Source organism: Pseudorca crassidens, chromosome 17, assembly GCF_039906515.1.
Source record: "Pseudorca crassidens isolate mPseCra1 chromosome 17, mPseCra1.hap1, whole genome shotgun sequence".
In the NCBI taxonomy this organism is placed as follows: Eukaryota; Metazoa; Chordata; class Mammalia; order Artiodactyla; family Delphinidae; genus Pseudorca; species Pseudorca crassidens.
Window position 1 is genome coordinate 34,412,410 of NC_090312.1, and position 16,341 is coordinate 34,428,750.

At 43.3% G+C, this 16,341-nt stretch overlaps 1 pseudogene; it reads left to right on the plus strand.

Moving 5' to 3' along the window:
• The first annotated feature begins 6,354 nt into the window (after positions 1-6,354).
• Positions 6,355-12,943, plus strand: LOC137209996 (histone-lysine N-methyltransferase SETD2 pseudogene; annotated as a pseudogene).
• The last annotated feature ends 3,398 nt before the right edge of the window (positions 12,944-16,341 follow it).

The window sequence follows — 16,341 nt, forward strand, 5'->3', positions numbered from 1 at the left end:
CTGTGATTAAAAATCTTCCAACAAACAAAAGCCCAGGACCAGATGGCTTCAAAGGTGAATGTATCAAACATTTAGAGAAGAGCGAACAACTATCCTTCTCAAACTCTTCCAAAATATAGCAGAAGGAAGAACACTCCCAAACTCATTCTACGAGGCCACCATCACCCTGATACCAAAACCAGACAGGGATGTCACGAAGAAAGAAAACTACAGGCCAATATCACTGGTGAACATAGATGCAAAAATCCTCAACAAAGTACTAGCAAACAGAATCCAACAGCACATTAAAAGGATTATACACCATGATCAAGTGGGGTTTATTCCAGGAATGCAAGGATTCTTCAGTATACGCAAATCAATCAACGTGACACACCATATTAACAAATTGAAGGAGAAAAACCATATGATGATCTCAATAGATGCAGAGAAAGCTTTTGACAAAATTCAACACCCATTTATGATAAAAAAAAACCCTGCAGAAAGTAGGCATAGAGGGAACTTTCCTCAACATAATAAAGGCCGTATATGACAAACCCACAGCCAACATCATCCTCAATGGTGAAAAACTGAAAGCATTTCCACTAAGATCAGGAAAAAGACAAGGCTGCCCACTCTCACCACTCTTATTCAACATAGTTTTGGAAGTTTTAGCCACAGCAATCAGAGAAGAAAAGGAAATAAAAGGAATCCAGGTCGGAAAAGAAGAAGTAAAGCTGTCACTGTTTGCGGATGACATGATACTATACATAGAGAAACCTTAAAGATGCTACCAGAAAACTACTAGAGCTAATCAATGAATTTGGTAAAGTAGCAGGACACAAAATTAATGCACAGAGATCTCTGGCATTCCTATACACTAATGATGAAAAATCTGGAAATGAAATCAAGAAAACACTCCCATTTACCATTGCAACAAAAAGAATAAAATACCTAGGGAGAAACCTACCTGAGGAGACAAAATACCTTTATGCAGAAAATTATAAGACACTGTTAAAAGAAATTAAAGATGATACAAATAGATGGAGAGATATACCATGTTCTTGGATTGGAAGAATCAACATTGTGAAAATGACTCTACTACCCAAAGCAATCTACAGATTCAATGCAATCCCTATCAAACTACCACTGGAATTTTTCATAGAACTAGAACAAAAAATTTCGCAATTTGTATGGAAACACAAAAGACCCCGAATAGCCAAAGCAATCTTGAGGACGAAAAATGGAGCTGGAGGAATCAGGCTCCCTGACTTCAGACTATACTACAAAGCTACAGTAATCAAGAGAGTATGGTACTGGCACAAAAACAAAGATAGATCAATGGAACAGGTTAGAAAGCCCAGAGATAAACCCACGCACATATGGTCACTTATCTTTGATAAACGAGGTCTGAATGTACAGTGGAGAAGGGACAGCCTCTTCAATAAGTGGTGCTGGGAAAACTGGACAGGTACATGTAAAAGTATGAGATTAGAACACTCCCTAATACCATACCCAAAAATAAACTAAAAATGCATTAAAGACCTAAATGTAAGGCCAGAATCTATCAAACTTTTAGAGGAAAACAGAGGCAGAACACTCTATGACATAAATCACAGCAAGATCCTTTTTGACCCACCTCCTAGAGTAATGGAAATAAAAACAAAAATAAACAAATGGGACCTAATGAAACTTCAAAGCATTTGCACAGCAAAGGAAACTGTAAACAAGACAGAAAGACAACTCTCGGAATGGGAGAAAACATCTGCAAACGAAGCAGCTGACAAAGGATTAATCTCCAAAATATACAAGGAGCTCATGCAGCTCAATATCAAAAAAACAAACAAACAACCCAAAAATGGGTGCAAGACCTAAATACACATTTCTCCGAAGAAGTTATACAGATTGCCAACAAACACATGAAAGCATGCTCAACATCACTAATCATTAGAGAAATGCAAATCAAAACGACAATGAGGTATCACCTCACACCAGTCACCATGGCCATCATCAAAAAACCTACAAACAATAAATGCCGGAGAGGGTGTGGAGAAAAGGGAACACTCTTGCACTGCTGGTGGGAATGTAAATTGATACAACCACTATAGAGAACAGTATGGAGGTTCCTTTAAAAAACTACAAATAGAACTACCATCCGACCCAGCAGTCCCACTACTGGGCATATACCCTGAGAAAACCATAATTCAAAAAGAGTCATGTACCAAAATGTTCATTGCAGCTCTATTTACAATAGCCAGGACATGGAACCACCCTAAGTATCCATCATCGTATGAATGGATAAAGAAGATGTGGCACATATATACAATGTAATGTTACTCAGCCATAAAAAGAAACGAAATTGAGTTATTTGTAGTGATGTGGATGGACCTAGAGTCTGTCATACAGAGCGAAGTAAGTCAGAAAGAGAAAGACAAATACCAAATGCTAACACATATATATGGAATCTTAAAAAAAAATAAATAAATGTTCTGATGAACCTAGGGGCAGGACAGGAGTAAATACGCAGACGTTGAGAATGGACTTGAGGACACGGGGCGGGGGAAGGCGAAGCTGGAACGAAGTGAGAGAGTGACATGGACATAAATACACTACCAAATGTAAAATAGATAGCTAGTGGGACGCAGCCACATAGCACAGGGAGATCAGCTCGGTGCTTTGTGACCACCTAGAGGGGTGGGATAGGGAGGGGAGGGAGGCTTAAGAGGGAAGGAATATGGGGATATATGTATACATATAGCTGATTCACTTTGTTATACAGCAGAAACTAAAGCAACATTGTAAAGCAATTATACTCCAATAAAGATGTAAAAATTTAAAAGAGTATGTAGCTCATAGGATTAAATGGATTAATTCAAGCAAAGTTCTTAGCACAGTTCCTGGGCCAATAGACATTAGCAGGAGCAAGATCTTAGAGGCCATGATGAGGGGTTCAGATTGTATGAGAGACAGTTCTAGTGGTAGTATGGAGAAACAAGTAGAAGACAGGCAAGAAGCAGGGATACTAGCTAGAGAGCTTTCACAAATATTCGGTCAAGAGCTGGTGATAGAGCATGGACCTGGTTAACTGAGTTGGAGGTAGTTCAAGTTTGGAGGAAACTAGAGCAGGGGTCATGGAGGAAAAATATTTAAGCTGAGCCTTGAAGGAAGATATTTCCAAGGGAACCTTGGAAAAAAAGCACAGATAACATGTCTTGAGCAGTGAATAGTCAATGTGGTAATGGAACAAGAAATGGAAGAGGAAGTTGAAAGATTGAGACCAGAAAGATGAGTACTTTCAGAGCCTTACTTAACCTGTCTATTTGATGCATAAAAGAGCAGTGAGAGAAATTAATAGACCAGAAAGACATGGCTATGTCTTAGGAGTGACAGAGGAAGACCAGTCAGATAAGAGGATCAAAGAAAAAGGGGTTATCGACCATGTAAATATTTTGGTAGGATGAAGATTAATGCCACTGATAACTTGAGGCAGATTCAAATTGTAGTGGCTGAAGACAGATTGCAAGCAAATAAGCAGGTGGGGAAAACTGCAAGTCTTCATTTCACTACAGGCTCTTTCTTGGATTTCAGCAGATAAAGGTAAAGAACTTTAGCTTGAAAAAAGTACTAGGAGTCGAGGAGGCAGAGGCTGACAAAGGGAAGACCAGAACATGACTGTAGGAGAATGCCTGAAGATTAAGATGCAGGGCAAGAGAAAAAGACAAAAACCTGCTGGAGCTCTGTACCAGAGAATGAACATAAGGCACAGTGCGATCCAAGGCAATGATGGAAACCATGCTTTGTGAAAAGAAGGCTGTCAAGCTTCAATATGTGTTTTTGCCATGGCAATTTGAGAGACGCATGTTTTTATATAAACACCACACTGAAGAAGGAATATCACAAGTGACTTCATGAATCATCAGACTGAGAATTTGCTCTTGAATGTGAACACTTTACTGAATATAAAATCCTCTAGATAAAGTTTCACTTTTGTAGCAAGGTCTCTTTGATTATAAGATCACTTATAGAAATTAAATCGTTTCACATTATTTTACCTTTTTATTTTCTAAAAATGTGTTAGGTAACATGCAGAAAATATGTGAATTTTGGGGTTACCTAGAGTCTTAAATTTCTTTGAGTAAATAGGAAATAGACTCTGGAAGTACCTATAATGAATACCTGTTATATGGCTGCCCAGTATCTATTTTTCTTCCTTCTTGGAGTAATAGCCTGAATTTCTTTTCAGTACCTACCCTGTCCCTCCATTTTCACCGTTGTGATTTAGATGGAAAATGGGCCTCACCTGCCCCAGAGAAAGGCCCTGACTCATAGAGCCAATCTGAACGTGCCATCTCTGAATGTTTTGGAACGGGCACGATTACCTAAGTTGGTCCAATCAGTGACTCTTAAGACACTTTTGCTGAATATATGATATAGATTCTCTGTTTCACAAAAAGGATTCATGTAATTCTTACAGTTCCTCAAAGTCAGTTTAGGATTATCAAATGGGGGGGTGGGCGGGAGGGAGGAGTTTGTCCAAAAACAGTCAACACCAGGGAAGTTACAGTTAAAAACTGAAAGAAACTAGGTTCTAAGTCACATTATGTGAGCTTCTAGTCTCACTCCTAGCAACATGTATCTCTGTAGTTTCAAAGGAAGTTAATTGGTTCGCTCTATGTAAGCCATTCTCAGTTGGGTTTTTCTATTAGTTGCTGTACTTGAAAGCTTCCTAGGTGACAGAATCTGTGATCTAGACCCTAAAGCCTATGTGTCACTTTTCCATCAGCTGTCAGGATGTTGGTGAACTCGTCTATGGAAACAGATGTCATTTTTATGAAAAGTGAGCATTTTGGGACCCTTATGTATGTTGTATAGGTTCTTTAGAATGTTTAGTTTTACAGAGAAACTTTTTTTTTTATATTAAAGATATTCAGCTCACCATGAAAAGCATAAGAGACTTAGAAAAATAACTAAAACCTGCTTATAGTTGAAGGCCCAACTACACAAAAGTTGGATTTGAAGGTTGTCCCTTATCTATTTTCTGACAGCAAATATTGCAGGATTGTTTGTTTATATTAATGTAAGTTTCAATATATGTTAATTATGAATAGAACAAGCCTAGAAAGTGATAAAACCAATTCACACTCAACTTGTCAAAAGAAATAGTAATAAGCTTCTTCCCTTAAGTGAAGCATGTTAACCTCTTCCCCACCCAGGTTCTAAAGTAATTCATAAGTAGACAAGAGGTATGTGGAACATGATGTATTATCTTTATTACTAATAACCCTCATTCTCTAATTTCAGCCTTATATCTGTGTAAAAGAGGGCTTCCTTACACTGAGCCCCATAATGATACAGACATACGCATCCAGCCACAGACAGCACTGGCCCCAGACTATTTTGCCGCCTGCCCTTGTAAGACTTATGGAGAAATGGGGCCCAATGCATGCTTTCTGTGAGCAGCTTACTCCCAAAGAGAGGGGAGAAAGTGCTATTCATGCTCACTTCTTTGTCCCAAACTCAAGCAAGTCATCACACCTCTACCAATCTAGGTCCAACCAGGAGACAGAACACGGTAAATTTAACCAGAATTCTTAAGTGAATTATAGAGTGAAATAAATACAATTACCCCTCTGTATCCACGGGTTCTGCACCCCGGATTCAACCAACCGTAAATTGAATTGCAGTAGATTGAATCCTCGGATGCAGAATCCTCCAATGTGGAGCCCCGGGGTACTGAGGGCAGACTGTACTACTCCATTTTATATAAGAGACTTCAGCAATCGCAGGGGACTGGCGGGGGAGCCTTAGGGACTGGCAGGGGGAGCCTTAGGACCAATTCCTTGCTCAAGCTGAGGGATGACTGCGTGTTGAGAACTCTTAACAGTACCCTAGGGCAGAGGGAGAGTACCCAAGGAAAGGCAAGCTTGGAAGAGGATCCCCGTCTGGCATTCATACCTCTGATGGAATAAAATTTAAAGGCAGGACAAAAAAAATTAAACACAGAATTCTGTTCGGGCCTTCTCCCTCCCTAATGTCCAGTGTGCATCTGCATTACACATTAAGCAGAGCTCCTGAAATCTTCACGATCTAAAACAGAGAGAGATGATAAATATTTTAGCTACTCAAAACTTGAAAGCGATACTCGTTATATATCTTCTCGCTGTAGATCAGAGAGAGAGCGAAGGCAGAGCAGGTCTCGTTTAAATCTGACAGAGGTTCTAGAACTACTTCATCCTATTCTCGGTCAGAACGGTCCCATTATGATTAACCTCATTATGATGGTCGTTACCGTAGGAGCTCCCCTTATCGAGAGAGGGCACGCTAGTCTCGGCCATATACCAATAACAGGGCAAGACTGATGGAGACTGTAAAACTGAGTCCTCTTACTTAGAGATGGAAAAAAGAGGAAAGGATTCTTCAAAATTAGAAGGAGAATCCAAAAGGACTTCAGAAAATGAAGCAATGAAAAGATGTTATTCTCCCACTAATGACCAGGGATTCCGACGCGGGTCATCATATTCCAAGCACGGTAAGAGTGCTTCCCGTTATAAATCTGCCCCTTCAAAACCTGCACCCAAGTCTGATAAATTTAAAAATTCTTTCTGTTGTACAGAATTGAATGAGGAAGTCAAACAGCCTCATTCTTTTAGTTTACAGACTCCTTGTTCAAAAGGTAGTGAATTAAGAGTGATTAGTGAAGTTCCTGAAAGAGAGAAGATTGGGTCTCCATCTCCATCAAATCGATTAAATGATTCACCTACTTTTAAAAAGCTTAGATGAATCACCTGTTTTTAAGTCTGAATTTATAGGACATGATAGCCATGATAGTATTAAGGAATTAGACTCTTTATGTAAAGTGAAGAATGATCAAGTAAGAAGTTATTGTCCCACCGAATTTAATATAAACAGATCTCCTGGGGCAGAATCTGATTTGGCAACATTTTGCACTTCTAAACGTGACACTGTTTTGATGTCTTCTGATGATAGTGTGACTGGATCAGAGGTATCCCCTTTGGTCAAAACATGCATGCTTTCATCAAATGGATTTCAAAACATTAACAGATGTAAAGAAAAAGACATGGATGATACTCGCATGCAGCATAGTAAGTCAGAAAGCCCATTTAGAGAAACAGAACCTCCAGTGTCGCCACACCAGGATCAACTCATATCTTTGCCAGTTATGACTGTAGATTATTCCAAAACAATAGTTAAAGAACCAGTTGATGTGAGAGTTTCTTGCTGTAAAACCAAAGATTCAGATATATACTGTACTTCAAACGACAACTGCCCTTCTTTGTGTCATTCCGGAGCTGAAAATACTGAGCCTTTAGTAACGAAGATTTCTTCAAATAGCTTTATGAATGTGCATTTGAAATCAAAAACAGTTATATGTGATAATGGAAGTCTGACAGATCAGCACTCAAAATTTGCATGTGGAGAATATAAGCAGAGTGTTGGTAGTACTAGTTCAGCTTCTGTTAATCATTTTGTTGATTTATATCCACCTACAGGGAGCTCATGTATTGCTTCATCTCTTCAGAGTCTTCCAGCAGGGACAAATGTAGACAGTTTAACTCTCTTGCAATGTGGAGAGAATACATCTCCAGTTTGGGATGCTGTGCTGAAGAGTAAAAGCTCAGAGTTTTTAAAGCATGCAGAGAAAGAAATAATAGAAGTAGCTTGTGGCCTTCCTGATTCAGGAAGAGGATTTGCTTCCTGGGGAAACAGGCATAATAATGGACTATCTGGGAAATGTGTGCAAAAGGCTCAAGAAGAAGGGAACTCCATACTGCCTGATAGAAGAGGAAGACCAGAAATCTCTTTAGGTGAAGAAGGTGGAAGAGGACATACACATACTTCTGATGACTCAGAAGTTGTATTTTCTTCTTGTGATTTGAATTTAATCATGGAGGACAGTGATGGTATAACATATACCTTAAAATGTGACAGTAGTGGTCATGCCTCAGAGATTGTATCCACTGTCCATGAAGATTATTCTGGTTCTTCCAAAAGTTCAAGTGATGAAAGTGATTCGGAAGATACAGATTTTGATGATAGCAGTATTCCAAGAAACCGTCTTCAGTCTGTTGTGGTTGTGCCAAAGAATTCTACTTTGCCCATGGAAGAAACAAGTCCTTCTTCTTCTCAGAGCAGTCAAAGTTACAGACACTATTCTGACCACTGGGAAGATGAGCGATTGGAGCCAAGGAGGCATTCATATGAGGAAAAATTTGAGAGTATAGCAAGTAAAGCCTGTCCTCAAACTGAGAAGTTCTTTCACAAAGCAACAGAGAAGAATTCAGAAACCTCTCTTACACAGCCCAGCCGAAAACAGATAATCACCTGTCTGAAATTGCCCATCCTCAGAGAGATGGGGTTGATAGTACAAGTCATACAGACATAAAATCTGACCCTCTAGGTCATCCAAATTCTGAGGAAGCAGCGAAAGCCAAAATAACTTCTAGGTAGCAAGAAGAGCTGCCAGTTTATTCTTCTGATGATTCTGAAGATGTCTCAAGTAAGTCTCGGCAACAGACCACTTTCCCTAACAGGCCAGATAGTAGACTGGGAAAACAGAGTCAAATTTTTCTTCCTGTGAGATCTCCCGAGTGGATGGTTTCCGTTCATCATCGGAAGAGCTCAGAAATCTAGGGTGGGACTTCTCTCAACAAGAAAAGCCTACTACCACGTATCAGCAACCTGACAGCAGCTATGGAGCCTGTGGTGGACACAAGTATCAGCAAAGTGCAGAACAGTATAGTGGGACACATAATTACTGGCAAGGCAATAGCTACTGGGATCCAAGATCAGCAGGTAGACCACCTGGAACTGGGGTTGTGTATGATCGAATTCAAGGGCAGGTACCAGATTCCTTAACAGATGACCGTGAAGAGGAGAATTGGGGTCAACGTGGAGGATCTCACTTTTCAGGCCAGTCCAATAAATGTTTTCTGTCCCTTCAGAAGGACAAGGGGTCAGTGCAAGCACCTGAAATAAGCAGCAATTCCATTAAGGACTCTTCAGCTGTGAATGAGAAGAAAGATCTTTCGGAAAACTTAGAACAAAATGATAGGAAAGATAGAGGGCCTCTTAAAAAAAGGAGACAGGAATTGGAGAGTGATTCTGAAAGTGACGGTGAGCTTCAGGACAGAAAGAAAGTTAGAGTGGAGGTAGAGCAGGGAGAGACAGCAGTGCCTCTAGGCTCAGCATTGGTTGGGCCTTCGTGTGTCATGGAGGACTTCAGGGACCCAGAGCGGTGGAAGGAATGTGCCAAACAAGGGAAGATGCCTTCTTACTTTGATCTGATTGAAGAAAATGTTTATTTAACAGAAAGAAAGAAGAATAAATCCCATCGGGATTTTAAGCGAATGCAGTGTGAGTGTACACCTCTTTCTAAAGATGAAAGAGCTCAAGGTGAAATAGCATGTGGGGAAGATTGTCTTAATCGTCTCCTCATGATTGAATGTTCGTCTCGTTGTCCAAATGGGGATTATTGTTCCAATAGACGGTTCCAAAGAAAACAGCATGCAGATGTGGAAGTCATACTCACAGAAAAGAAAGGCTGGGGCTTGAGAGCTGCTAAAGATCTTCCTTCGAACACCTTTGTCCTGGAATATTGTGGAGAGGTACCTGATCATAAAGAGTTTAAGGCCCGGGTAAAGGAGTATGCACGAAACAGAAACATCCACTACTATTTCATGGCCCTGAAGAATGATGAGATAATAGATGCCACTCAGAAAGGAAACTGCTCCCGGTTCATGAATCACAGCTGTGAACCAAACTGTGAGGCTCAAAAATGGACTGTGAACGGACAACTGAGAGTTGGGATTTTTACCACCAAACTGGTTCCTTCAGGCTCAGAGTTAACATTTGACTATCAGTTCCAGAGATATGGCAAGGAAGCACAGAGATGTTTCTGTGGGTCGGCTAATTGCCGGGGTCACCTGGGAGGAGAGAACAGAGTCAGCCTCAGAGCAGCAGGAGGGAAAATGAAGAAAGAACGATCTCGGAAGAAGGATTCGGTGGATGGAGAGCTAGAAGCTCTGATGGAGAATGGTGAGGGTCTCTCTGATAAAAACCAGGTGCTCAGCTTATCCTGGCTAATGGTTAGAATTGAAACTTTGGAACAGAAACTTACCTGTCTCAAGCTCATACAGAACACACATTCACAGTCTTGCCTGAAGTCCTTTCTGGAACGTCATGGGCTGCCTTTGTTGTGGATCTGGATGGCAGAGCTACGTGATGGCCGGGAAAGTAACCAGAAGCTTCAGGAAGAGATTATAAAGACTTTGGAACATCTACCCATTCCTACTAAAAATACGTTGGAGGAAAGCAAAGTGCTTCCTATTATTCAACGTTGGTCTCAAATCAAGACTGCTGTCCCTCAGCTGAGCAAAGGAGATGGGTATTCTAGCGAGAATACATCACGTGCTCACACACCGCTCAACACACCTGATCCTTCCACCAAGCTGAGCATAGAAGCTGACACAGACACCCCCAAGAAGCTAAAGTTTCGCAGACTTAAAATTATAAGTGAAAATGGCATGGACAGTGCGATCTCTGATGCTACCAGCGAGCTAGAAGGCAAGGATGGCAAAGAGGACCTTGACCAGTTAGAAAACGTCCCCATAGAAGAAGAGGAACAACAGCTACTCACACAACAGCTGCCTGAATCTAAAGTTGATAGTGACATTGCTGTGGAGGCCATTAAGCTACCCACATCTGAACCAGAGGCTGACACTGAAATAGAGCCTAAAGAGAGCAATGGCACAAAACCAGACGAACCTATTGCTGAGGAAACACCATCCCAAGATGAAGAAGAGGGTGTGTCTGATGTGGAGAGTGAGAGGAGCCAGGAACAGCCACATAAAACAGTAGATATAAGTGATTTGGCCACCAAGCTCCTGGACAGTTGGAAAGACCTAAAGGAGGTATATCGAATTCCAAAGAAAAGGCAAACTGAAAAGGAGAGCACAATAACCGAACGAGGAAGGGATGCTTTTGGCTTCAGAGATCAAACAGTTGCCCCAAAGACTCTTAACAGGTCAAGAGAGAGAGACCCAGACAAACAAACTCAAAATAAAGAGAAAAGGAAACGAAGGGGGTCCCTCTCACCACCACCTTCTGCCTATGAGCGGGGAACAAAAAGGCCAGGTGGCAGATATGATACACCAACTTCTAAAAGGAAAGTACGAATTCAAGATCACAATCAACTTTCTACAGAGAAGCGTTGAAAGTTGTTTGAGCAGGAGGTAGCTCAGCGGGAGGTTCAAAAACAACAGCAGCAGCTGCAGAACCTGGGAATGGCGTCTCCACTGCCCTGTGACTCTCTTGGCTACCATGCCCCTCATCACCCCTTTGCTGGCTACCCACCAGGTTACCCCAGGCAGGCCTATGTGGATCCCAGCAATCTTAATGCTGGAAGGGTGCTCCTCCCCACACCCAGCATGGATCCTGTGTGTTCTCCTTCCCCTTATGATTATTCTCAGCCCTTGGTGGGACATTCTACAGAACCCCTTGCTGCCCCTCCACCTGTGCCCATGGTGCCACATGTGGCAGCCCCTGTGGAAGTTTCCAGTTCACAGTATGTGGCCCAAAGTGATGGTGTGGTACACCAAGACTCCAGGGTCACCGTCCTGCCACTGCCAGCCCCAGGCCCAGTCCAGGGACAGAATTATGGTGTTTGGGATTCAAACCAACAGTCCGTGAGTGTACAGCAGCAGTACTCTCCTGCACAGTCTCAAGCAACCTTATATTATCAAGGACAGGCTGCTCCAACTGTCTGTGGTGTGACGTCACCCTATTCACAGACAACTCCACCAATTGTACAGGGTTATGCCCAGCCAAGTCTTCAGTACATCCAGGGACAGCAGATTCTCACAGCTCACCCACGAGGAGTGGTGGTACAGCCAGCCACAGCCGTGACTACAATAGTTGCACCAGGGCAGCCTCAGCCCTTCCAGCCACCTGAAATGGTTGTGACAAATAACCTCTTGGACTAACCACCCCCATCTCCTCCCAAACCAAAAACTATTGTCTTACCTCCCAACTGGAAGACAGCCCGAGACCCAGAAGGGAAGATTTACTACTCCCATGTGATCACAAGGCAGACTCAGTGGGATCCTCCTACTTGGGAAAGCCCAGGAGATGATGCCAGCCTTGAGCATGAAGCTGAGATGGACCTGGGAACCCCAACATATGATGAAAATCCCATGAAGACCTCAAAAAGCCTAAGACAGCAGAAGCAGACGCCTCCAGTGAACTGGCTAAGAAAAGCAAACAAGTATTCAGAAAAGAGATGTCCCAGTTCATCGTCCAGTGCCTGAACCCTTACTGGAAACCTGACTGCAAAGTGGGAAGAATTACCACAACTGAAGATTTCAAACACCTAGCTCGCAAGCTGACTCACAGCGTTACGAATAAGGAGCTGAAGTACTATAAGAACCCCGAGGACCTGGAGTGCAATGAGAATGTGAGACACAAAACCAAGGAGTACATTAAGAAGTACATGCAGAAGTTTGGGGCTGTTTACACACCCAAACGGGACACTGAATTAGAGTGACCTTCAGGGCCAGGGTGGGAGGACGGGCAAGCTGGTAGGAGAGACTCTGGGGAGAAGAAATCCCGTGGGCCCTCTCTCCCCACCCCACTGTCAGGGCTGTGCTACTGATGACACATCACCCTGGGGAATTCAAACCTGCAGAATGAGCTCACAAAAATAAGCTCCATCTACAACAAGCGGTCCCTGGTTGTGAGCTGTTGGTAGAGGCCATCTGAGGCAAGTGTTTAGGCCCTTGAGACCTTCCCTTCTGAGACCCCGGCCAGGCCTGACCCCACTCTCAAGGCTGGGCCTCCTCCTTGGCGGTGCTGTCAGCGCACAGACTCATGCGCATCCCCACCCACGACCCCTTACCCTGACGATCTGTATTATATTTTAATGTCTATGTGAATATATTGAAAATAATTTGTCTTTCCTGGTTTTTGGCTTTTGTTTTGCTTTTAAGTCTCTGCGTGCTAGGATCACAGAAGACTTTGTAAGGATGGTTTAAGTTCTCCTGCAAGGTTTAATGCGTTATCATGTAAATATTCCAGAGCAGGCTGCCTTGTGGTTTCGGCCAGCCTTGTGCTATGTTGATAAGATTGATTTACTGCTTAAAATCACTTTACTTGGGGTTCCCTGGTGGCGCAGTGGTTGAGAGTCCACCTGCCAGTGCAGGGGACGCGGGTTCGTGCCCCGGTCCGGGAAGATCCCACATGCTGCAGAGTGGCTGGGCCCGTGAGCCATGGCCGCTGAGCCTGCGCATCCGGAGCCTGTGCTCCGCGACGGGAGAGGCCACAACAGTGAGAGGCCCGCGTACCACAAAACAAAACAAAAAAAACAAAAACATCACTTTATCCAATTTTTACTGAACTTTTTATGTAAAAAATAGAATCAATTAAAGAAAAAAAAAGGATAAGTCTATGCCTTCAACTTCTAACAGGTGGAAGAGTTCTCAGTGCTTTCTGAGAATCTGCTTCCCAGGTTATAATACTCAGTTTGGCTCCAACAGAATTCCCTTTTTCTTAACTTGATAGTTAATTGAATTTTGGAGAAGGTGCGGTTGCAGACAACCACTGGCTGGTGAGAAAGTTTGCTGGGTTGCCTGTGCCAGAACTGGTTTAGGGTCATCTGATAAACAGGAAACAATCACCTAGGACACAGGCAAGCCAAGGCACCTAAGCAGGTTGCTGAGGAAGCTGGGAGGTTTCTGCAGGTGCCAAGCCAGAGCAGACATTGCCCACCTTGGAAAGGTCTCAGGAAGAGCCCTGCAGGGGGCAGGAAAGTCAGGCCTGGTCATGCTTGGGAGTGTTGCGTGGTGAGGGCTGTGGGCTGCTACAGCATGAAGCCAGAAGCACGCGGTGTGCCTCTTAAGACCGCAGCAAGGTGATCACCAAGGCTCCTGGGCTGGGGCTACAAGGTAGTCAAAGGACTGAGCACTCTGGGTGTGCAATTGGAGAATGAATTTGGAGCTGGGAAGCAATAAGTTCATAAGCAGCTCAGTCGACCCCTTTGACTTCTCAGCTTTCATATGCACCATTCTACACACATTTCAACGCCTGCCCAGCAAAGAAACTACATTTTAGCAAGAAACAGCTAACCCTCTGATAAGTGAAGTTCTTGCCCTTCCCCCTGGTAAAACACAAACCCCAACGGTCACTGAATCCATTGCTGCCTGTATTAATTAGGCCTCAATTTCAGTCTTAGGTCCCACTAAAGACTACACTGTAAAGTTGACCTCCACCTAGTGTTAATATAAAATTAAAATGGGAAGGAGAAGTTAGAATACACACATACATATAGCAGAAAATATGCAAAGCTACCAGCCCTGGTTTCTGTAGTTATTCACGAGGTCAGAGTTGACGTCTATAGCTTCCACCTTCACCCACTTATTCCCTGTTTTCCTTGCCCACAGCCAGAACCCACAGCTCCATCCAGATTCTTTAATGGTAGAATGATTCAATCCTTCCCTTCTGAATGGTCTGAATCCTCAATTGTCCTGCCTTTTTCCAGTTCCTGTAGCTTTCCATTGATCTTTACTGTTGGCATGGAAGTATTGAAGGGAACCTCAGAAAATCTCCTGGGTTCCAGAAAAAAATCCTCCTTGCTTCCATTGTAAAGGCAACCAATTTCCTGCGGTAACTGAGATCATAACACCAGTAGATTAACCTTTTTCACCTGTTGGTTCAGTGGTATAAGGAGTGTAACATGGCCAGGGGGCAGTCTGTGGTAGGCAGAATTCTAAGATGGATCCCACAATTCCTGCCCCCCTGGGGTAAACACCAGTATAATTTCCTTTGAGCACTGTAGGGACCTGTAAATACCATTGGATATCACCTTCATGATTATACAACAATATGGCAAAAGGAATTTTGCAGATGAAATTAGGGTCCCTAATCAGCTGACTATAATTCAACGGGAGATTATCCTGGGTGGGTCCAACCTATCTAATCAGGCAAGTCTTTTAAAAGCAAAAGTTCTATTCTCCAGGATAGATCACATGCTATGCCACAAGACAAGTCGCAGTAAACTGAAGATCAAAATCATATGTTGGGCTGCACCCCACAGGCCTGCAAGGCTTGTAGTTGCCAGCCTCAAGACTGAAGAAAGAGCCTAGAGACAGCAACAGAGACATCAGTGACTTATTGGACAAGGGATCTTACACACCTGAAGCAAGGTCCTGGAGCAACACCTCACTGTTTGTGGCAGACAGCAAGCAGGACATGGCAGCAGTCTTTGCTACCCGGGGGAGGAGGAGGCTACCATTTATAGGGGGAATTAATGGTCAGGTTGGCTCATAAATCACCAGAGAGACCAGCAGCTGGGGCAGGAAGCAAGCACATAGGCAGTTACTAATTAAGCCCTATAATTAAGGAGATTGGATAGTCATGTGCGTGAAGCAGGTACTGGCTGAACAGGGGATATACAGAGCAAGAGGACAGTCATCTTGAATGGCGTGGTCAAACACTCCACCCTTACATACCCTGTACGACCTTTATAATCTTGGCCCATACTTCTTCTGCTATATCCCCAAGGACAGGTAGGTAGAAGTACAACTGCAACCAAACACCACAAATGCAATACAGACAGTCCAACAGGTGGGCTTTGGAACCAGGAACTTATCAAGTCAATTTTTCATGGACTCTCAGAGGTTGACAATGGCATTTCGCTGTAGAGCCACCAATCAAACTCATTTCTCAGTGAGGCCACCATTGTCACCCAGTCCACAAACAGATTCCCTTCACTCAGAGTAGGGCAAGCTGCAAGATGTCTAACAGGCACAATATAGGGAAGATCATGACCATTAAGCAAAACACAAGCAGTAACATCATTCTGAGGTAATGCCACCCCTGTCCACGTGTTTTGTCCTGGCCTGCGATACCATACCACCTGCCCACCCTCAGTCTCCACAGCCAGTGCCGAACACTGGAGAGGTGGTGTAACAGTACACAGGGTTAGTATAATGGTGCCTCTCTACAGTAGAGGCCTGGATTCATTACCTTAGTAATCTGAGGTGGGGCTGGGGAGAAGACAGGTGAAATCTGTAAATCCCTTTCTGATCCTATTCCCCAATGGGACAGCAAACCCAAACCACTGAGGACTTACCTGCCAGTCCTCAGGGCTATTTATAATATGTTCCCCTGGGGATAGATCCTGTGAAGGGCAAAATGAGTTGCTGTCCTGACCTGTAGTTGGCAACAGTCCTTCGGTGGTCAGCAGTTGAACTCAAACAGTGTTGACTAGTTACCTCCGGGTTAACATGGCGTCGGCACTGGGATAACTGCTCCTGGGATGTGTCCACGTGTTAAGAGTGAGTTTCCCACCTC